At 48.8% G+C, this 23,440-nt stretch overlaps 1 protein-coding gene across 9 annotated transcripts in view; it reads right to left on the bottom strand.

The window, feature by feature from the left end:
- The window catches only part of RAP1GAP2 (RAP1 GTPase activating protein 2), a 223,685-nt gene that overhangs the window by 111,561 nt on the left and 88,684 nt on the right, over positions 1-23,440 (bottom strand). The gene's annotated exons all lie outside the window — the stretch shown is intronic.

Consider the following 23,440-nt stretch of genomic DNA (forward strand, 5'->3'; position numbering starts at 1 on the left):
AGCCCAAGCACACAGTTCCCAATCCACTTCCTAGTGCCTCACTCTTGGGTACAGAGAGACAGCCAAGGATGGCCAGACATTTGAGGAAAGACTCCAGCATCAGGGAGAGATGTCAAAATAATCAAGAGGAACCCGAAGGTAACAGACAATGCAAGGAACCAATGGGGACCCCAAAACACTACTATAAAGTAACATCCCCAGAGAGACAAGACAAGATTTTGTATCCATGACACAAGGAGAGAATGCTATAAAAAAAATGGAATGATCAGGAGAGAAAGAGATCTTAGAAAATAAAAACATGATGTGAAGACTAAGTCAAAGTTCCCAAAAAAGAACAAGAAGACAAAGATGTGGAAAATGAAAAAGAAAAGATAAAGATAAAAACATGAGAGGATCCAATACCTGACCAAAAATGGTTCCAGGAAGAAGTAACAGATAAGAGAGTTGTGGTAGCTAGTCTCCAAAGTTGGCTTCCTGATGAGCATATCTCTTGATGCGGATGCCCATGTACCTCCCCTTGCCTTGAACCTGTGCTGGCCCTGTAACTCGGTTTGGAACAACAGAATGGGACAGAAATAACACTACTTAACTTCTTCCAAGGCTGAGTCATAGGAACCCTTGAAGCTTCCACCTCGATCTCTAGGAACATTTACTCTAGGGAAAACAGCCAGCATGTAAGAAGTCCAACTATCCTGAGACTACCGTCCTATGGCCAGCCACATGGAGATACAGATACCAGCCAAATTCCAGATGTTCCAGACATCCAGTCCACACCACACACGTGAAGAAACCATTTTGGACATTTCAGCCACAGCAAATGCGACAAGAGAAACCTAGGAACCAAGCCAGAACTGAGGCCCCAGACGTATGGCCCCAGCTGAGCATCCCAGCCATCTCCAGCCATCTGAGCCATCCAGGATGAGGTCTCAGGCATTGTGAAGCAGAGATGAGCCATCCACCTTTGATGTGCCCTACCTGAAATTCTAACCTACAGATTTTGTGCCTAATAAAATGGCTATCCTTTTACCATAACAGGTGCAGTAGGGGATAGAGGGCTCTGGAAGTGAAGCCTCCTGATGAAAAGAACGGAACTAACAGGATATCTAATAGGTGCAAACTCTTGGTAGAAAAAAAAAAAAAAAAAGACTACTCAAGGAATTATGACAATAAATAAAAATAGTAAAACAGAAAAACAAAAATAAGTACACAGAAAACTATGCTAATGGAAGAAACGCATTAATCACTAACTCCGGGAAAAATAAAAGCTTCTACAAGAAAGGAAACATAATTATAGTGCCCTCCTTGGCTCAACAATAAGCGATTCTTACACAATCATAGTAAGTAAAGCTCGACTATTGAACCAAAAAATGAGGCTAACATAAGGATACACTGCTTACTACGTGGTCCCAAGTCTTGGCAGAATTCCTAGTAGACCCCAGGAGAGAAAAAGCCCCACATCCTCATGCCCAGCATAGGTGTGTGTTAAACCATCCATGTTAAGGAACCACCCAACTATCTGCCAGACTTGGGCTCACCTCGCTAAGCTATCACTCCACCACACTCCCAGACTCTGCCTCTTAACTCTTAACTCTTCTGAATATGTTATTACTCAGGAACACGCCAGTTATAGAGTTTCATCACTGGCTCAAACAACTGAGTCTCGGTTGAGACAGACCATAGAATTTCAGGGTAAATATGTAGTCTTTTCAATGAATAATGCTATTCCCAATCTCTGAAAGCTTCGTTCATTAGAAAGACAAATGCTTGGAGCTGTTTTCCAACACTGAGACAGAGCACGTGGCCCCTTTTCATTCTCGCCCTTTCCTGTGTGTGACCATGGTACATCACTGGGAGATGAATGGCCAGGGCAAGGGGTCCACCTGCAGCCAAGCAACCAAGCATAGCTGACTCAGCCCAGGGGGTCAGGGCTGCGATCTCACCTTACCAACATGCTCCAATCCAACCTCCAGAATCTAATGCCGATGAACCAAACCTGTGATATCAGCCCTCTTGCCTCCTCCTAGCATTAGCTTCTTTCCCCGGGAAATTAGGAAAGGAAGGACAAGATAACTGTGCATGCCTCCAGGAACACACTGGAAAACAGGCATGACCCTTGCAGTGTGGTATGACTGGAAGGTTCAGAAAAAGAACTTGGCAACCCAGAGCACACTGGATAACCAAGATCTCCAAGTAATGAACAGAAACTCACTCCCCTGGCCAGGCTCACCTCCTGACTCAGTGAGAACAGAGGGCCTTGATGGGCTGCCCCTGTCCAGGCCGCTTCCCTGGTCTCTGACATGAACCCTGCCTGCCAGGCCAGCCCCCAGCATAGTGACCGGTACTGAATGAACTAAACAGTGGATAAACAAAATGAGGAGCTCACAGACCCTGAGAGCTGGAGGGCTAAAAGAGCAGCATGGGACAGGCCAGTGTTACCTCCACTGCAATTTGGCTGAGTAGACCAGATTGTTACTTTGACCTCAACTTCCTGCTCAAGAGGCAGAGGCAGAGTAAACCCATTCCCCGCTAGTTTGGTCTAAGCTCATGTCACTCCCTTGATCTTGGATTACTCCTCTGGACATGGATGGTAATGATAATAAAAATATCCGTACTTCCTCATCCTCATCATAATCCTAGCTAATATTCATGTAGTACAATGTAAAGCTCTTGACAAGCATTATTTCATTTAATCTTTTCTACAACCCTATGAAGGAGGTACAGAACCATGCTCCCATTTTACACATAAAAAAACTGAGGCTTAGAGAGGTTAAGTGGAAGGTCCTACAGCAAGTAAGTGGCAAAGCTAGGATTCTAAGGGACCCTGGGTGGCAAGTTCTAAATGGCTCCCCACCGCAGTAGCCCTGGTCTCTGAGAGCTGGCGGCTCAGACACTGGAATCATTGGCTAAACTCTGTTGGGAAAAGAGTAGTTCAAGAGCCTTGAGGGTTTCCTCCTAGACCAACGTGATGCCCAAAAGATATGCTGCTTGGGAAGAGAGCCTGACATGAGTTATTTTGGTTCTTGGGTTTTTTTCAAGAGAAAGCTGCTTTTCATTTGCTAACTCCCTACAGAAATATCTTTTAAATACAAATAACCTATCCTGGATTATTTCAAAGGACATTACTGAGGGGCACCTGGGCGGCTCAGTCGGTTGAGCATCTAACTTCAGCTCGGGTTAAGATCCTGCAGTTCGTGGGTTCGAGCCCTGCATCAGGCTCACTGCTGTCAGCATGGAGCCGGCTTCAGATCCTCTGTCCCCCTCTCTCTGCCCCTTCCCCACTTGTGCTCTCTCAAAAATAAATATTTTTTTTAAAAAGGACATCACTGAGTGAGAGGCCATCACTCTATTTCTGAATTGTACATTTTTATTATAAATATCATTACATACTCATTGGGGGAAAAAAATTCAAAGAATCCAGAGGCATCTAATGAAGGAGTCTGGGTGTGGGGAAGGGCCTTGCCACATCTGCTTCCTGCAACCCATCAAGTCAGAGCACGCGAGGCCTCAGGGAGCAGGCCCAGCACCTGCCACAGGGAATCGGGGCTGAGGAGAGGCTGCTGCTTTGGCCCCCCTGCTGCATCATTTCCAGCTGCCCTGGTCACTTAAGTGACAAGCTGATGCATCAACGTCAGTAACACTGGAAGGGTCTGTCCACGGAAATGGCATTATTCTCCCCAGGAGGCACGAGGTCGGCCTCCACAGGCAGCTGGGGCCACTGAGAATTAAAGGCCCCTGCCCAGGGACTCTGTCACCCCCTCCCAGATCTACTCTCTGCTCCAGCTGGCCAGACCAAAGAGTGACAGGAAGAGGCCACATCTAGGCCAGCCACAAAAATCATCCAGCCAATGAGCGCCGCTGAAGCCCGTGGACTCAGAACCTGAGAGCGTGTGGCAGGATGTAGAGGACACAGAGCCTCCTTCTGCTAGAGGAGGCGGGCACAGCTTCAAGACTTGGGGGGCACCCGGGCCCTTTGCTGGCCTCCAGCGTGCGCCTAAACATTGCCTGGCTCCCGTGGCCACTCAGTCACTATTTGTTGAATGAATTGAAGAGCTTGAGGGCCATGCTGGGCCAGTGCCCCATGAGAAAACATGATGAGAACCTTCCAGCCAGATCCTCCATGAAATGTGTCTAGTTGCAGGCCGGCATGGTAGCTATATACGCTCTGAAGGCAGGGGCCACGTCGTCAGCCCACCCACGCCCACGGGGCCCAGGGCCACATTCCTTCACTGCAGGCCCTCAAAAACTAAGACCTTACATTTGCATAATAATTACACTGATGAGGTTTCTTATCACCTTCTCTGCCAAGCACAATTCTGTGAGGATGATCAGGACAAGGAGATGTTTTCATCTACATAAATGAGTCAGCTGAGGCTTGGGAAACACAGCCAGTTCTTGGAGGGAACCCAGAACTCTAAACTCAAGAAGTCTGACTCCACAATCTGCGGTCCGAGCTATCCCGTTCATGCACCGAGTGAATGAACAGGCCACCGAAGCAAAGAATAAAAGCGAAAACAGCTGCAGCCCCTCTGCACCACCACCACCCCCTGCCCCCTCCGCCTTTGGGCAGCAAAACATGGACTGGCTGAACTTCACCTTCCCTGTTCCGTCAGGGTCCAGCCCTGTGAGCAGGGTTCTCACTTGCAGTGCAAACTCCAAGCTCCTGAGGAGGACACCTAGTGTGCTCCTTGCAACCCCCAACACCTCCCACGGTGCTGAACAATAAATTCCCTCGGCAGAGCAAAGGACATGGCCAAGGACATGGCCGTGTGCTTGTCAGGGTAGCACCTGCTGCTGCTGCAAGGTTCACCTGGGTAGCTGGGAACACAATGAGCCATCATTGGGCGGAGGTGCCCACCCCCCCCCCCCCCCAGCAAATCTGACCTCCAGTCCCCACGCTCTCCCTGGAGAGAGGAGAACAGGCAGAGGTCCAGTCGGCCAAGAAGCCCACAGGCCAGGGGTGACTGCAGCAGACCGTCTGGCTTTGCCACCGCTCAAAGGTTAGTGATCTCTGGCCCCCTGCCTGTCCTTTCTCGGTCCCTCTCTGGACCGGAAGGTGAGCAGAGGGCCACCCACCCACGTATCTGGGTCAGAGCCTCTGAGGCCTGACAAGGCCCCGGGCCACACGGCAGTGCCCTGGGATTCTCCTCCAGTTGTCCCAAGCCACATAAACAGAGCTAATGCCCAAAGCTCAAAAGCCAGCTCCCAAGGGAGGCAGAGGCTTTATCCTGCTTGGAGCTGCACACGGAACAGATGAATGGGATTTTTTTTAAGGTGTTTGTTTTACAGATTTACAGAAGGGGGTTGGGGGCAGGGGAACCCGGCAGAGGGGCAGAGGATGAAAAGGGAGAGAGAAAAGAGAGAAAAGAGAGAAAAGGGAGGAGAGAGGAGAAAGAAAAGGGAAGCTGCTGCAAGCTTTTAGATCGAAAGACACTTCCCTCCTTATCTAGGCCAAAATCCATCATTAAAAGGCTGCAGAGCTGGAGAAACCCCAGTAGGTCAGGTACACCCAGAGGCGGGGCCTATGGCAAGAACGTCAACGAGAACCACACAAAGGGCTGGGCCAGGTCTTTCTGGGTCCTCCGGAACCCTGACAGAAGCGTCAAGAATGGAGGAAACCTGTGAGCTCTCCCTGGGTGTCCCTGGAGGAGCAGCAGGGAATTTCACGTGGCGTGACCTATACACAGGAAGTGCTTTTACCCTGAGGCTGGGGACCCCAGAAAAGGCTCCACGTCCTCAGAGCTGCCAGTCCAGTCCTGGACTGGTCCCCACAAGTTCACACCCTCCCCCAAAAAGCCACTCTCTCCAGCTCCCCAGCCCCACCCACGTGGTCTCCTGGAGACCTGGAAATGAAGAAGGATGGAGGTGATCCAGATCAGGGGGCTCCGTAACCCTGCGCCTCCCTCAGAAGAGGGGCTACCTGAGACCTCTCTTCACCCTCCCCTCCAAGCCCGAGGATTATATCAGGCACAGCCATGGGAAGGGCCATCCGTAAGAGCACAAAAAGCTCCAAAGGCCCATTTCTCCTCCTCGGGAATCTAGTGTTCGGGTGAGTATTTATAAAGCACCCATCATGTGCTGGCGCAGAGCTAGCCTGCAGGGATATCATGTGAGTAAGTCATGCCTGACCCCCTCTTCCCCACCCAAGGCCTCAGTGCATCTCACTAAATCCTCACCACCTCCCAAACTGGTCTCTTCTCTCCACCCCACTGTCACGTGGTCACCTATCAATCTCTCACCTGGACAACGGCCACCCCATCCTAACCCATCTCCGTCCACCGCACCCCTCAATCTATGCTCCAGACACAAGGATCTTTCTAAAGTGAAAAGCTGATCACACCCACCAGGATAACCATAATTTTAAAAAATAATAGTAAATAACAAGTGTTGGCAAGGACGTGAAAAAACTGGAACCCTGTACCATGCCAGTGGGAATGTGTAACCGCGCAGCCTCTTTGGGAAACAACGGGCAGCGTATCCTCCGAGAGTTAAACACGGAGTCAGCACACGAGCCAGCAATTCCACTCCTAGGAACATACCCCGAAGAAGTGAAAACATGGGTTCAAGCAAAAACTTGTGCACAAATGCTCCCAGTAACACGACTCACAATAGCCAAAATGTGCAGATGACCCAAAAGACCAACCACAGATGAATGGATAAATAAAATACGCTATGTCCTTTAAAAGGACATTAGTATAATAAGCCTTTAAAAGGAATGATGTCCTGGGGCGCCTGGGTGCCTCAGTTGGTTAAGCGTCCAATTCTTGATGTCAGCTCAGGTCGTGATCTCGTGGTCGTGAGATCAAGCCCCACTTTGGGGTCTGCACTGACAGTGCATGGCCTGCTTGGGATTCTTTCTCTCCCTCTCTCTCTGCCTCTCCCCCGCTCACATGCACACTCTCTCTCTCTCTCAAAATGAATAAACTTAAAAAAAAAATGTTTTTAAAGGAACGATGTACTAACATAGGCTAAAAGACAGAGAAAACACGATGCCAGGTGAGAGAAGCCCATCACAGAAGACCACATATTATAGGATTCCATCTAAGTGAAATGTCCAGAATAAGCAAATCTGGAGACAGAGGGCAGACTGGTGGGTGGTTAGGGGTGTAGAGGGGAAAGGGAGAGACTGCTACCGGGGACGGGCTTTCTGTTTGGTGATCAAAAATAATGCCACCGAACTGTACACATCAAAATGGCTACAATGTAAGTTCTATGTGTATCCACCACAATGAACAGAAATGAAAGTGGAAAATTAGTGCAAAGTAAATGGCAGCACCCTCCTTTCAATGGCTCCCCTCCACCATTAGGACCAAACCCAACTCTTTAACATGCCCTCAAGAGCCCCTTGTCTTGGACCCACCCAACCTCATCTCATCCCTCTCACGTCCCCTCCTCACCTGCCCCCCAGCCCACAAAACCTGTCCGTTCCTCTACTGAGCCACCTGTCACTCCCACCACAGCCCTCCGTCCAGACCTTTCTCCTTGCCCACACCCCCTCTCCAGACTTGCCAGAATGTCCCTTCCTGGAGATGGCATGCCCACCCTGGGTCAGGCCCCCTGTGCTGTCTGCTGCCACAGCACAGCCTCCCGTGTCACAGCACCCAGCCCCTCCACCGCAACCACCCGCTGGATCCCTGTCTTCCCCACCCGACTGAGCGCTCCGTAAGGGGAGGGATCAGGCCTGCCTCATCCCCACTGGGTCCTCAGCACCTACCCAGCCTCAAGGACCAAAGAGCAACGGGGGACATGGATGAACAGATGGACAACACCCCCAGGGGGTTTACAGCCAGGCTCAGAATGGAAAAGTGAATGGATGAGAGACCGGCTTGAACGTATGGGCACCAGTGGGGGTGTGATTCAGAGCAAGAGAGATCATGGGGACTGATCTAAATGGCAGGAGAGGGCTCAAGCCAAGGAGAGGGCTGGAGGAGGAGGCAGGACCATGAACGTGAGAAGTGTTTGGAAGTGGGGCCAAGCCAGGCGCGTGCAGGGGAGCGGGGAGGGAGGGAGTGGGCAAGTCCAGTGCCCATCCTGACTGTGCACACCCTCTGGAGAGAACTATTACAACTCTATAGCCTCTGGGTTCGGCATGTTATACACAACATCTCACTGACCCTCACAACCACGGCTATTATTACCCCATCATGCAGGTCCAGAGAGGTGCGGTGCCTTGCTCCAGTTCGCCTGGCTAAGTGGGATCTGACACTAGGTTCGCCCAAGTCCACGCTGGGGGTCCAAGGCAGCAGAACCCCCAAATGTTCCAGGACAGGCCCATCAGGACAGCTGCACCAAAACTGGAGGATGTCCTGCCTTCTTGAGAACCAGAACTGTCTGGCTTCCTCCATGTGCCCTGGACTGGCCACTGCCTTCAGGGAAAAGGCTCCTGCACATTTTCTTTGTGAGGCTATTAAACCCCCAAGGTCAGGACAGTATTGAATGAGCCTAGTGAAGAAAAACATCTGCCCCACATCCAATCAGGTATCTTAACCCAATGCCCTTGCCTTGGCAATCCATCTTTCATGGCAATAATACAACTTCCAGAGAGTAGGGGTCCCCACAGCCCTGACCACCTTCAATGCACCCTCTCCCTACTCAGTCTCACCCACACTGGGGCTGCGTTTGCTGTCCCTATGAGGACCCCCAATTGTCTGTCTCCTGCTCGGGCCTCTCCTGTCAGCTACAGACCCCACTGCCAACTGAACATCTACACTTGGGGTCTCACAGCACCTCAAAATCAACATGCCCAGAAGTGACCCCATTTCCCCCAACCTGTTCCTCCTCCCAAGTTCTGTCTCCCAAATAAAGGCACTGAGCACCCTGACTCTTCCTCCTGCCTTATGCCTGACATCCAACCCCTACTACTCAAGCTGTGTCGTGGACCAGCAGCAGGACGTCCCCTGGAAGCTGGTCTAAATGCAGTTTCTCAGGCCTACCCCAGACCTGCCAGTGGGAATCTGCAATTTGACAAGATGCCCAGGTGACGTGCACAGACAGTAAAGTTTGAGAAGCGCAGCTCCAACAGTCAATGATCCCTTCATTCTACCTGCTACGTTTTTCCCGGGTCCGTCGATGTCCTTCCATCCCCCTCCACCAGCATCCCGAAGCCACTGACATCTTCCTAACCAATCTCCACAATCCCACTCTTGTCCCACTCCAATAATTTCTCCCCAGGAGCTCCAGTGACCCTTCAAAATGTAAATCTGATCATATGAGCCACATAAAGCCTTGAAATGTCATCCTATTACCCTCCCTATGAAAACCAAATGTGATTCGTTCATTCCTGTTGAGCATCTTCTATGTGCCAGGCACCGTTCCAGGCCACAGAGAGAGAACAGTGAACAAAACAGAAAAAAACCTCTGCCCTCTTGGAGCTCATATTCTAGTGGAGGAAAGAGATAATCAACACCTAATAACATAAAAAGTTTAAATATGAGGTATATCAAGTGATGGCAAATGCCACGAAGAAAAATAAAGCAGAGAACAGTTTGCAAATTTAAACAGGGTCATCAGAGAAGACCTCGATGAGAAGATGACATCTGAGAGAAGACCTGAAGGGAGTGAGGAAGCAAGTGGTGAGGGTGTCTGGGGAAAAGCATTCCATGTGGACAGAACAGCAAGGGCTATGGTCCTTAAGTAGAAGCATACCTTAATTAGTCAAGAAGTCGCAAACAGGCCAGTGTGGCCAGTGCAGACAGAGCCCAGAATAAAGAACAGGGGCTGAGGGCAGAGAAATCATGGGGGAAAGAAAAGAAAGAAAGAAAGAAAGAAAGAAAGAAAGAAAGAAAGAAAGAAGGAAGGAAGGAGGAAGGAAGGAAGGAAGGAAGGAAGGAAGGAAGGAAGGAAGGTAAGGAAGGAAGAAAGAAATCACAGGGAACAGATCATGTAGGGCCCATGGCCATGGTAAGAACTTTGGCTTCTACTATGAGGAAACAGGAAGCCATAGAAGGCAGAGTTGTAAGCAGAACAGAGATGTGATCTGACTGACAGATTCAAAGGATCATTCAGACTGCAGTGTTGAAGAACCGTAAGGGGGCAAAGAGTGGCAGGGAGCAGGGAGGCCAGTGAAAAAGTCACCTTGAGGCATCTGGGTGGCTCAGTCAGTTAAGCATCTGACTCTTGATTTCGGCTCAGGTCATGATCTCACGGTTCGTGAGTTTGGGCCCCACATCGGGCTCTGTGCTGGCAGCATGGAGTCTGCCTGGGATTCTCTCTCTCTCTCTCTCTGCCCCCTCCCCTGCTTGCATTCTCTCTCTCTCTCTCTCTCTCTCTCTCTCTCTCCCTCTCTCAAAATAAGTAAATAAACTTTAAAAATAAATAAATACAAATCAAAAAATACAAAGTCACCTCAATAACCCAGGGCGAGATTGAATGTGGGCAAGAAGAATACACAGAAGTCAAGGGTGAGTCCGAGAATTTGGGCTAAGCAAGTGAGATGGTGAAAGCTACCTAAGGGATGAGTAGGGGGCTAGAGAGAGCACAGGAATTTCACTGTAGACCTGCTACATCTGGAATGACTTTCAGACACCCAGGTGAACACCAGGAGGGAGACAGAGAATTCCACAATGCATTGGAAGTCAGGGAAGGAGGAGGCGGTGAACTTGCCGGGAGACAGAGACAGAGGGGAAGCGGGAGCGGGAGCTTTCACCAGCAAAACGGAGAAAGCATTCTAAGAAGGAGGGACCACTGAGCTGTGTCAAATGACTCTGAGCTGAGGGCAGAAAGGCAGCCGTGTGGCGTCGTGGGGAGCAAAGCCAGAGGTGGTCTTCTAGAAGTTCTGCTGTAAAGGAGAGCGGAGAGCAATAGCTAGAGGCAGATAAGGGGCTGAGGGAGGTCGGGGCTCATTTGTCTGCAATGACTGCCTCATTTTCTCCAGCTTCAAACCTTCCCGCTTGGACCTTTCAGCTAGCTCAGGCTCCGTCCATCTCCGGTCTGAACCTCGGCTGTCCTTTCTCCCTTCTCCTGGCTCACCCCCTTTCCACGGGCAGGTCATTTGTTCTCCAGCTTCCAGCTCAACCACCTGGGGGCCAAAGGGGGAGGCCAAGGGGAAAGTTAAACTCTCCCTGGAAAATGATAAGAACTCATTGTCCCCAGAAAGGAGCTATAAATTTTTCTGAAATTCCGACCATTCCTCCCTTTGAGTCTAGGATGTTTTCAGTCTTCAAGAGTCTTCATTAAAATGCAAAGGTCCCACCTAGCGAGAGGGGAGGTGGTAAGCCTCCTGTGGCCATCCTCCTTTCCTGCAGAGCTAAACTCACAGGGAGGCCCATGTTTTCTGGGCACCACACTTCATCCCAACCTCTCACTCACCCTCAGAATACAGATTCTTTTATTATCCACACTTCACAAATGACTATCCTGAATCTCTGAGAAATTAAACAATTTATGCACAGTCCCAGGGCTACAAAATCGCAAAGGCAGGATTTGAACCCAGGCCACTTGACTTCAGAGCTCACATTCCATGGAGTTTTTCTGGTTGGTTATTTTTCCGGCTTTTCCACTTTTTTTTCGGTCTGCTGACTTTTTTTCACTCCTAAAATGGTGGTAAAACATACACAAAATTTACTATTTTGACCATTTTAAAGAATACAGTTCAGGGGCGCCTGGGCAGCTCAGTCGGTTAAGCGTCCGACTTAGGTTCAGATCATGATCTCACAGTTCATAGGTTCAAGCCCCACATCAGGTTCTGTGCTGATAGCTCAGAGCCTGGAGCCTGTTTTGGATTCTGTGTCTCCCTCTCTCTCTTCCCCTCCCCCACTTGCACTCTCTCTGTCTCTCTCCCTCTCTCTCTCAAAAAAATAAATACACACACAAAAAAAAATTTTTTTAAACACTACAATTCAGCAGCTTTAGGTACATTTGCACTGTGTGCAACAGACACTGACACCGGATTTCTGACTCCCAAACTTGTTGATCACTCCAAAAGGAAATGATCTGTTGATTTTTTAATAATACATTAATGTAGTTCAAAAGCCAAATGTATTAGAAGGTGTATGGTGAGGGGCGCCTGGGTGGCTTGGTTGGTTAAGCATCAGATTCTTGATTTCAGCTCAGGCAATGATCTCACAGTTTGTGAGTTCAAGCCCCACCATCAGGCTCCGCGCTGACAGTGTGGAGCCTGTTTGGGATTCTGTGTGTGTGTGTGTGTGTGTGTGTGTGTGTGTGTGTGTGTGTCTGCCCCTCCCCTGCTCACTCTCTCTCTCTCTCAAAATAAATAAACAAACAGTTAAAATGTTTATATATATATATATACACACACACATATGTATATATATGGTGAAAGGCATTGTCTTATCCTTGTCCCCATGCAGCTCCCCAGCCACCTCATGGAATGGTTTCTACACATCCTTCTGCAGTTTCTTTATGCAAACATAAGCCAACACAAAGATGGAGTCCTATTTTCACCCTTTTTTATACAAAAAAAAAAAAAAACCAGCATATATTGTACACCCCATCCTGCACCTTGCTTTTCTTTACTCAGAATATCTTGGGAGAACTTTACATTGGACCCTAGAAAGCTTCCCTATTCCTTTTTAAGTCACATGGCATTCCAGGGCATGAATCCAGGTGCCCAGTTCTCTACTGATAGGCATTTGCTTGTTTCCAGCGTTTTGCTGTTTCAAACAATATTGCAGTGAATGACCTTGTACTATATCGTTCCACGCATGTGCAAATATAGATGCGGGATAAATTCTCAAAGGGGGTTCCCTGGGTCGAAGGGACTATACATATGCGTAATGGTGATGGGTGTGGCCAAACTGTACTGCTCATGGGATGCTATCAATTGATCTTTCATTAAATGGGTATGTGAATGAGGGCCCACGTGCCCACTCAAAACACTGTGCTACCCCCCCCCCCCCCCCAGGGCTGGAACCAATGCCAAAGCAACTTTTGTCTATGGTTTCTGCCTGGCCCAAGTCACTTTTACCCCTTCATCTGATAATGAAACTCCCCACCTTTACTTTAGGGATCTGCTCCTTTCCCAATGGAAAGGACTCTTATGCTCACAATACCCACACCAGCCACAGGGATGAGCCCTGACTCAGGCTGGGCCAAGCATAAATCCCCACCCAACCCCCATGTAGAGATTAATGCACAGATGGGCATGTGATCCAAACCAACTGGAACTCCTTGGGGTTTGTCTAAATGGAGCTGGTGGAAAGGAGATTTTTTTTCCCCTCTCTGGAGGAAAAAGCGTTAAAATGTTAAACCCACAGTGGTCTGTAACCATGGTTTCAACATCAGAGGTAGAGATGGCCCAAGAGAATGAAGCCAACACAAAAAGAGACACAGACACAAGAGACAGAGAGGAACAGAGATTGCTCAAGGTCCTGGATCCAGCTGTCCCTGAGGCCCAGCCCTTTCTACAAATGGGTTATGACAGCCAATACATCCCCCTATTTTGTTTGTTTAATTCAACCTGGGCTTCTGACATTTGCCCCCAAGAGTCCTAATACATTATATCTAAAGTATAATCCCTAGTTTGTTAGAATATATAGAAACAGATGTAGATGCAGATGTAAATACACTGTGTGGGAGGGTATGTGTTTAGAGGGAAAAAAGACCAGAAAAAAATATATTAAATGTTAATAGTGGTTATCTCTGCAATCCCCCATCTGGGATTGCAGATGATTTTTATTTTAGTCTTTGTACTTTTCTGTGTTTTCCAAATTTTCTGCAAGGAACATGGATTTTAAAAATATAATAAACATTTCTTTTAAAAAAAAATCAGATTGGCAAGAAGCAGCCCAGAAAACGCTCAGAAGAAGGTTCTAAGCCTGTGTGATGGTCAGGAACAGCAGAGATGTCCACCCTGAAGCCTGCTCTCCATGGACAGCACCCCCTGGAATGGCTGCTGCCCAGCTCGCGTCTGGCTGGCAGTCACCGAAGGCATCCATGTTGTGGGCACCAAACCCAAGCCTTCTGTCGTGTGGCCACAGGCTCTGATCTGTGCCCAAAGGTCAGCTCAGAGTCAAGACTCTTCTCTCCACACTCCTACCGGAATCCATGCTGAGCCCCCAGAAGTCCCCACCCACCCACCAGTCCCCTTGGCCTCCAAGGAGAACCCCACAAGACACTGACAAATGCCTGTCCAGGAGTCCACAGCTACAGGAAAGGAAAATGCTGGGATAAAAAGAGAGCTCACACAAGGTGGCCCAGTCTCTCCAGAGCCTTCTCCCTGAGCTGACCTTCCCATCAACACATGACCATTGGAGGAGGGGGATGGGCTTGGACAAGAGAGAGGTCTTGGGGACCGTCAACTTCAGAACCTGTAGAGAAGGGTGGGCTGTGGCTTCCCCAAGGCACTCTGGCCCCAAATGTATTTCAGTGCTCATGGAGACAGGACTAGAGCTCCCCCAACCTGGTTACCCCATCTTCAACCAGGGAAACACTCTCTTTTATCTTTTTTTTACATATGAGGGTCTGAATAAGATGTTTGTTCTCTTACCCCTCTAGCCATTTTCAAGTGTGCAATCCAGAGGCTTTCAGTATTATGCAAGCATCACAGCTGTCCATTTCCAGAATCTTTTCCATCATCCCAAACAGAAATTCTGATCCACTGAACAATAACTCTTCCCCACCACCACCCCGAACCCTGTTAACTCTATTCTACTTTCTGGCTCTCTGCTTTTACCTATTCTCAGTACCTCACATAAGTGAGATCAAGCAAATTTCTGTCCTTCTGGCTTAGTGACTTAGCATAATGTGTTCAGGTTCATCCACGTTGTATCGGAATTCCATTCCATTTTGTGACTGAATAATATTTTGTATGGATATACCACATTTTGTTTATCTAGTCACCTGCTGAAGGACACCTGAGTTGCTTCCACTTTTGGCTGTTCTGAATAAGGTTGCTATGAACATGGGTGTGCAGATATCCGTTTGAGTCCCTGCGTTCAGTTCTTTTGGGCATATGTACCTAGAAGTGGAATTGCTGAATAAGAGCTTTGCTTACACAAATAATTCCAGTTAAAGAACAAGTGAAAATCAGTCATTCATTAGAACTAGTCCCATTTCACAGGTAGGGAAACTGAGGGCCACTGTTTGAACACCATGTACATTCAGGATCACATATGGTGCTACTTTCCCTGGGTTTTTCTGTGGGGCTTCAGGCTGCCCCTCTGCCCTGCTGCAGTTACTTCCTTGCTGTCTAGGGGTCCCCACCTCTCATACCCCTGAGATCTCTGCCGGGCCTGAGCTTCCAGCAGGGAGATGGATCATACAGAGCTGCCCCACTCTCAGACAGGACCTTGTGACCAAGAGCATCAATGGCTAGATGGTCAGAGGAAGGAGCAATCTAAATGAAAGGAATCCAGACTTTCTGGGTGGAGAGGCAAATAAGCCCCACAGAGCACCAGCAAAAGAGGATGGGGAAGTATCACTGAACCCCAGAGTTGAGGGCCGACCCCAAGCAAGGTCTGACACAGTCACGCACTGGACTGCCCCAATGTCCGGGATAGACTCTGGGAAGGGGGTGCCCAAGGAATGTGCTTAGTAAGGCTGGGGGGTCCAATATGCTGCATCAGGGAAGAAGAGAGAACACCTCACCCAGCAGAGGCAGAAGGGGGCATCCCTGCATCTGGGAGAGTACCAGCCTCTGCAGCCACCAGCAAAGTAGACAAGATTGAACAGAGACCAACACCAACTAAACCACCGGGGCCAGGAGAGCAGACAGCTGCTGTTTTCTCCTGTCCAGCTTCCATTCCCTGGTCTACTGACAGCAACATACCAAATTTCCTTAGGTGACCCACCCTCCTATTTTCTCAGTCCAGGTGACTCCACCCCTAGAACCAGGGCGGGGCACCTAGACTTGGATCATCAGCATAGCTCATCCCTCTGGCCAAAGTTCAGAGGTGGGCACGTGACCCATCGTGTCCAGTATGAGTGGTCCCTGGGACTCCCTCGAAAATCATCAGAAAACAGACTTGCTCTTCCTGTTGGTTGGTATTGCTACACTGGCAGAATGTTAAGCCTGGAATAGCCATCATCTTTCTTTGTGGACAACCTGAGGATGCAGCCAACCCAAAAGAAAGCATAGCTTAGACACGGGGAGAGAGAACCAGTGTCCAGAATACTATTCTAGCCCTGGATCCGGCCGTACCTGAATCTGTCCCCCTTGAACCTTCCAATTACCCAAACCAATACATTTCTCTTTCCCTTTAAGTTCATTAGAATTGGGGTCTGTCACCTGCAACCAAAAGATTCCTGACTCATTTAGCTAAACTGCCAATCAAGAGTCATTTGGGAGGTACCACCTACCACTCCTCCAATATGAAGACCCTCTAGCCCCAAACCCCAATAAATAGCATTACAATAAAACAAAGGTTACAGAGCTCCATTTCAACTGTAATACTAATTATGTTTCTGAGCTAACTAGGGCACCAAACTGCCATGTGAGTTTGGGGGAGGCAGGGAACAGAGAAGCCTAACCTGCCCTTCACTCCTTGGCATTTAACACCAACAAAAATGGCCTGAGGTGACCCTGACAGCCTCATTTCCCACTACTGCCCAATGTGAAATCCACACCACAGTCCAACTGAGTTCTGAACGTGTCCACCGCTCTCCTTACCTCCATTCCTTTGTGTACCCTGTCCCATTTAACTAGAATGTACTTCCCTACTCCATCTCTCCCTTCAGAAATTTTGTCCAGTCTCCCTGGCCCACCTCAAACGCCACCAACTCCATGAAGCCTTCCTTGGGGTGGTCCCTCCTTCTTTTGACCTCCAGGATGGAGGTCACCATCTCCTCCAGCACCCACCATCTTCTGTATGGGGTTCACATTACATGTCTGGTCTCTACTTGGAGCACAGGCAGCTTAAGGCAAGGACAGTATCTTATTCTCCTCCAGGATCCTGTTGTCCCATGCCTGGCACACACCTGGCCTTCCACAAACATTGATGGAAGTGACTTGAAACAGCACAAATGAATGCTTGGAACACAATCCATTTATAATCAGGACTGCTGCCTGTGTTTGTGTACTCATGGAGGAGAAAGACAGGGTGAATGCTGCAGAGTGGGGGGAGGTGGGGGCATTTTCCAGAAAAGGGGAAGGAAGGTCAGAGGAACTGCAATGTGGAAGCCAGGTGTCCCTGCTCCCATCACTTCCACCACGGGCTGTGTCCTGCCTCTCCACGGCCATGCCCTTGAGGGACCTTCTCAGCTATCAGTAACTGGCCTTTGTTGATGTCACACTCAAAAGCTCTTCCTGGCACCTTTGAAGATCTAGTTTTCAGACAGCCTGTTTTGGTTACCTCTTGATTTACACACTGTTTCTGTTTCCGTCTTTGCATCTCAAGATTAAATCCTATTAAAATAAATGTTCTATTAAAATACAGATGGAACAGGTAACCCGGGCTCCAGCCCAGACCTTCCCGTTCTCATAGAGAAGCAGAAATCTCTGTTCTAATTAGTGAGGACAGCAGCCAGGAGCCCTTTCAGCTTATGTGAAGCCTGGTAAATCAGTTCCCCCCTTCTAGGCTCCACTGCCCCCTCCCTTGCCCCAGCTCAGGCCCAGTATTCAAAAGGCGCCCAGCTGCCCAAGAGACCAATCCAGTCTCTTCCTTAAAAACTAATGAGAATGTGTGAAGGTGCTACAGTTCTTAATGTTTTGAAGCATCTTCATACACCTGGAATGCATTTCGTGTACCTGAGCGCATCACCGTCCACTTCATACACCGCGAAAGTCAAGGGTGGAGGGGTCAAGTAACTCAGCCACGGTCACCGTGAAACTGGTGACAGGAGAAGAGGCATAGAATTTGGCATCAGGCAGTTCTGGAGTGGAATCCCAGCTCTGCTGTACAAGCTGAGTGACACTGGAAATGTCACCCCTTTGGAACCTCAGCTTTCTTCTCTATGAAAAATGGAGATGATGATAGGAAGTGTGTTGCAGAGAATGAAATGCGACAAGTGGGCCCACAGTGCCAGCCTAGTGCCATGCCCAGAGCAGAGGCAACATGAGCTCCCGGTCCAGTCCCTTCTCTTAGGATTCCTGAGTTTTTATACTGTAATACATAGCCTCCCATAATTGCTGTCATTTTATTTGGGGGTAATTAGGGAGGGAAAGGTGGGGAGGAACATCTAAAGACAATGAACAGTGGCCTTTCTGCAGCCCATCTCCTGCAGGGACCCTCATTTCCAATCACACTGGACCTGCCCAAAACCAAAGGAAGCCCAAAGGGCATGCAGGGCTGGGACGTGGCCCCCAGCCGCCCCCCACCCCTGAGCCTCCTGCCTCCCCCACTCTACATCCAATCCCTCAGCTGTGGAGGAGGTAGCACAGGTGTGGCCAGGGATGGGTACAAAGGTGAGCAGAAAGGGACCAGCCCTATACTGAGCAGGCTGCTGCCAGTTTAGCTGTGATGCAGGAAGGCAGGCCCACCAATGTTGCCAAAGCTTCTGATTTCTCCAGAGAAGACTGAAAAAAAAAAAAAAAACGTGCAACATGGAACCTTCCAATTTTAAAATATCAGCTTCAAAGGGAAAAACACATGTGGGCCTAACAAAGCCCCTGGAGAATGGGCGAGGCTTTGCAACTTCGCTGTGCCCTGCTGTATCCCCAGCATCGAGAACAGTGTCTGGCACACAGTAGAGGCTTCATGAGGATTCAAGGAATCTGCAGGGGCCATTTCCAACCTCTACCTCAGGCACCTGGCAAACTTCCAGGCGTCAGGGTGGAGTCCCTGACGGGTGCAGTCCCGCTATCTGTAGACAAGACAGTGTGGTTTTAGAGCACGTGACGGTGAGAAATGAGGGGAGGTCCTGACTCCACCCCTCGGAGGGATCTGTCCTGTAAACCAGGTGAGAGTCGTACCTTGTGTGGGGGCCGTTTCAAGTCGTCTCATACCCTGAGAGTAAACACTTACGACAACAGCCAGCCCCCCGACTCCACCACACTCATCCAGTGTGGCTGGTCAAGATCCTCACAGTAAAGAAAGAGAAAAACAGGGGAGGGGGGCTCTAATCAACAGAGGGGCTCCCTTCTGCCTTTGGAGAAGTGGACTAACCCTGAGGCCTGGCAGGGTCAGCACCGCCCCCACCCCCCCACCGGAGGGCTCCGGGAAGGACTTGGCTAGAGTTCCAGCCTTCATGAAACAGTGTGTTCATAACTGATAAGCTTAAAAGCAAGTGACAATTTTTCAACCCACCCTTGCTCCAAGGGCAGTGAATAAACACAGCATCGGCTCCAGGTTCCCACTGAGTGTGTCTAGAAGGGGAGGAGAAGGTGAAACCAAGCTTACTCATCCCTAGAAATCAGAGTGGATTCTCTGACACCTTCTTCTTCGGGGCTGAACTAGGACGCCCCACTTAGAAATCCCAACTCGGGAAATCCTACATATGCTCTTCCCTTTATTCTGGGTGTCCAGGCTACCCAGGTACCCCACATACAAGGCAATGGACCTGACTCCACATTAATTACAAGTGGACTGTCAGGACGCGAGAAGGAGCCTGCTGGGGTGCAGGAAAGTTCGGCGGCTTCACGTGGGTGGTATCTCTACAGGTGAATACATATGTGGAAATTAACTGAGCCGTGCCCTGAGATCTGTACACTCACTGTATGTATGTTACACTTGCATGCATTCACAGTAACAGCCGTGGCCGTGCGTATTAGGCACCTCTCAGAAGCCAGGCACTGCGGTAGTGCTCATCCCGGGTTCCAAATAACACAGCAGTGAAGACCACCGCCTCTGGACCTCAACAGACCAGGGTTAAAATCCCCGTTCCTCCACCTCTGATTCTGGCCCCAGCATGCTCCTCAAACTCTGAGCCTCTGTCCCTCTACCGGAAAATAAAGAGAATAACTCGTAGAATTAAGACAGGTATGTAAGCCTAGCCCACAGCAAGCCTCAAAAGATGTTGGCTTGCTACAACCATCCAACCTTCAACCACCCCAGGACCCTGGTGTTTTGGGCCCACTTGAACACTTGAGAAATGTGCCCGCTTCCTTCCAACGGCGCTCCCCAAACGGCAGGCATTTCCACAGCATCTTCTCAATTTTCTCCCAGATCCATGTACCACCTGACTGTTACTTTTCTTAACACTTTTCTTCAAATTGATCGCAATTTTTTACTTAAACAAATTTACTTTTTAAAAATGTTATGTAACCATCATACATGGAAAACCAGTATCACTTGCCAGAACTCACTTTTTTTAAAAATAGCAATTAAAATAAAAAGCATTTGTCCACCTGAGATCATCTTGCCTACCTCATTTACTTTTTATGGATTCAAGAGGGAAGGAAACTCAGTTTGTGGGGCGGACGTGGGGTAGGGAGGGCAAGAGGGCCTCATCTGCTTAAAACGACTGAGACATTTCCTGAGCCCTTCAGCAGCCCCCGTCTGCACAGAAGTGATTTTCGTTGGTGTAACCAAACGGGCTTGGCAGGCCCTGTATTTGGCAACATCCTGGTAACCAGCCATCTGTGTACCACACAGGCTCCAAAGAGATAAAGCTGCATTTAGAAAAAATATATATTCACTAATGGCGGGTGTTCACTAATTCAGATACCCACTGGCCCCTCTCTGGCATGAATGAAGGGAGCCCTCCTCTGCCTACCAGACAGCAGCTCCAGCACCCGAGATCTAGGAACTCAGTGTCAGGACAGGCCCGGGGCCCGGCCCCAGCTTCAGGACTGAGCCTGGACCCTCGCATCTGTGGGTCCCCAAACCACGCAGGGGCAGGAAACGAGTCAGAAGAGTAATAACAACACTCCTCCTGTGCACATAATGTTACATTTATGTTCAAACGCTCTTCCCAAGGGAAATGAAGGAGAGGGAAGAGGACATTCCCCAATCTCAGCCAAGAGAAGGCATCTTGAAATCTGTGTCAGAGGGCACACTGCAGTCCTACAAGGACCCCGGGGAATAGGCAATGGGCATATTTCTTCTGGGGAGTCAGTGAATCTCGTAAGCACCCATTCATTCATTCAGCAAATACTTACTAAGCACCTCCTATTGGGGCAATGGGGGCCCCGGGGTGAAAAAGGCAAAGTCCCTGCTGTTAGAGAGCTCATATTCTAGGAGTGGGAATAGTCAATAAATTGTTTATTACATAATATCAGTTAATGATAAGTGCCATGGAGGAAATAAATCAGGGCAAAGCAATAATGGCTGGAGTAAGCTGCTTAGATCGGATGGTCAGGGGAGTCCTTTTAGAAGAGATGACATTTGGGGCACCTGGGTGGCTCAGTCAGTTGAGCATCCAACTTTGGCTCAGATCATGATCTCACGGTTCATGAGTTCAAGCCCCACATTGGGCTCGCTGCTGACAGCACAGAGCCCACTTTGGATCCTCTGTCCCCCTCTTTCTGCCCCTCCCCCACTTGTGCTCTCCCAAAAATAAATATAAAAAAAGAGAGATGACATTTGAGCTGACACCCAACAATGAGGAAGCACCACTCAATTAAGTCACCATAAACAGCATGTGTAAAGGGCCTGGGGTAGGAACAAGCGTGGCATGTTCCAGAAACAGAAAGGCCTTTGCAGCAGAAATACAGTGACCACCGTGAGTGAGAGGGAAACTGGTAGTGAGATCAGAGAACCAGGCAGGGGATGCAGGCCCAGCTTCAGAGTTTGGACTTCATTTAAATTATAATGAGAAGCCTATGGAGAGATTTCTACCTTGGAGAGACTTGATTTTACTTGAAGTTTTAAAACTCCACTCTGGCCACCATAAGAATGGATAAGGAGGACAAGAAGCAGGGACACCAAATGGGAGATTAAAACAGTGGCTCCAAAGGAATTAAAAACCTTGGGACATCTGGATGGCTCAAACAGTTGAGCATCCAAATTCGACTCAGGTCATGATCTCACCGTTCCTGAGTTTGAGCCCCATGTTGGGCTTTGCACTGACAGCCTGTTTCAGATTCTCTGTCTCCCTCTCTCTGCCCCTCCCGTGCTTGCTCTCTCTCTCAAAATTAAACATTAAAAAAAAAAAAAACCTCATTTCTGCCTCAAATTCTCTCCCTTAACTCTACGAGTCTAACTTCTCACACACTCAGTGAGTCTTAAAATGTGAAGCTGGTAAAGGGAGATGTTTGTTCTTTAAAGCAGTAACAGCCAACCAAGTGGCATTCAAACATCAGACAAGAGAGGGCAAGTAACAGGCCCTTCCACAAAGGGCAGGACCCAGCCACCTCCTGAGAAGAGAACAAGCAGCCATCTGTTCTGGGGCCAGGGAGCAGATCGGCTCCCGCCTGTGCCCCTTCCAGCCCTGGGACTTTGGGACTCCAAGGCCAGGACTCCTGCACACTCCACAGGCTCAGACCCCAAATCCAGCCAGCTCGTGGGTCTGTCACACGCTCTCCCATGGCAGACACAGTATCCTCCACACCAGCATTCAAACTCCAAGGACAAAATCAATTAACAGCTGCCAACGTCACTAAAACAGACAATTAGACAAACTCCAAAGCGCGGTCTTGCCCAAAAAACAAACAAACAAACAAACAAATGTGATAGAACCTCTAAAACTCAATAACGACTTACAGTGTCATAGGGAACAGCAGAACATGTTAAATGACACCAGGAGATACCATCCACAAAATCCTGACTCCCCAAAATAATTAAGTTTCTCGAATAAAGAAATTATAAAGATGTGGTGCCTGGGTGGCTCAGTTGGTTAAGCGTCCAACTTCAGCTCAGGTCATGATCTCATCGTTCAAGAGTTAGAACCCCGCGTCAGGCTCTGCACTGACCACTTGGAGCCCACTTCGGATCCTCTGTCTCCCTCTCTCTCTGCTTTCTCTTTCTCTCTCTCTCTCTCTCTCTCTCTCTCAAAAATAAAAATGTATTTTTAAAAAAACCCAAAAAAAGAAATTATAAAGAAAAAAAAGTTGGAAGAGAAAACTTATAAAGTGATATATCACCAATTACACTGGATTTTTTCAATCCTGACTCAAAAAAATTTTGAAAAACTTTTATGAGACAAATAGGGGAATCTGAGCACTAATTCAATATGATACTAAGGAATCACTGTTGGATGCGGCATCTGGGTGGCTCAGTTGGTTAAGCATCCGACTTCAGCTCAGGTCATGATCTGGCCAGTGCATGGGTTCAAGCCCCACATAGGGCTCCATGCTGACAGCTCAGAGCCTGGAGCCTGCTTCGGATTCTGTGTCTCCCTCTCTCTCTGCCCCTCCCCACTTGCATGCACACCCTCTCTCTCTCAAAAATAAACATTAAAAAAAAATTTAAGAAATTACTGTTAACTTAGGGAATACAATAATAGTAGTGTTTGTTTTCTTGCAAGAATTTTTAATTTTTTTAATGTTTATTTATTTTTGAGAGAGAGAGAGAGCATGAGCAGGGGAGAGGCAGAGAGAGAGAGAGGGAGACAAAGAATCTGAAGCAGGCTCCAGGCTCCTAGCTGTCAGCACAGAGACCAACACGGGGCTTGAACTCACAGACCACGAGATCATGACCTGAGCCAAAGTCAGACGCTCAACCGACTG

This window comes from Panthera onca, chromosome E1, assembly GCF_046562875.1.
Source record: "Panthera onca isolate mPanOnc1 chromosome E1, mPanOnc1 haplotype 2, whole genome shotgun sequence".
Lineage (NCBI taxonomy): Eukaryota > Metazoa > Chordata > Mammalia > Carnivora > Felidae > Panthera > Panthera onca.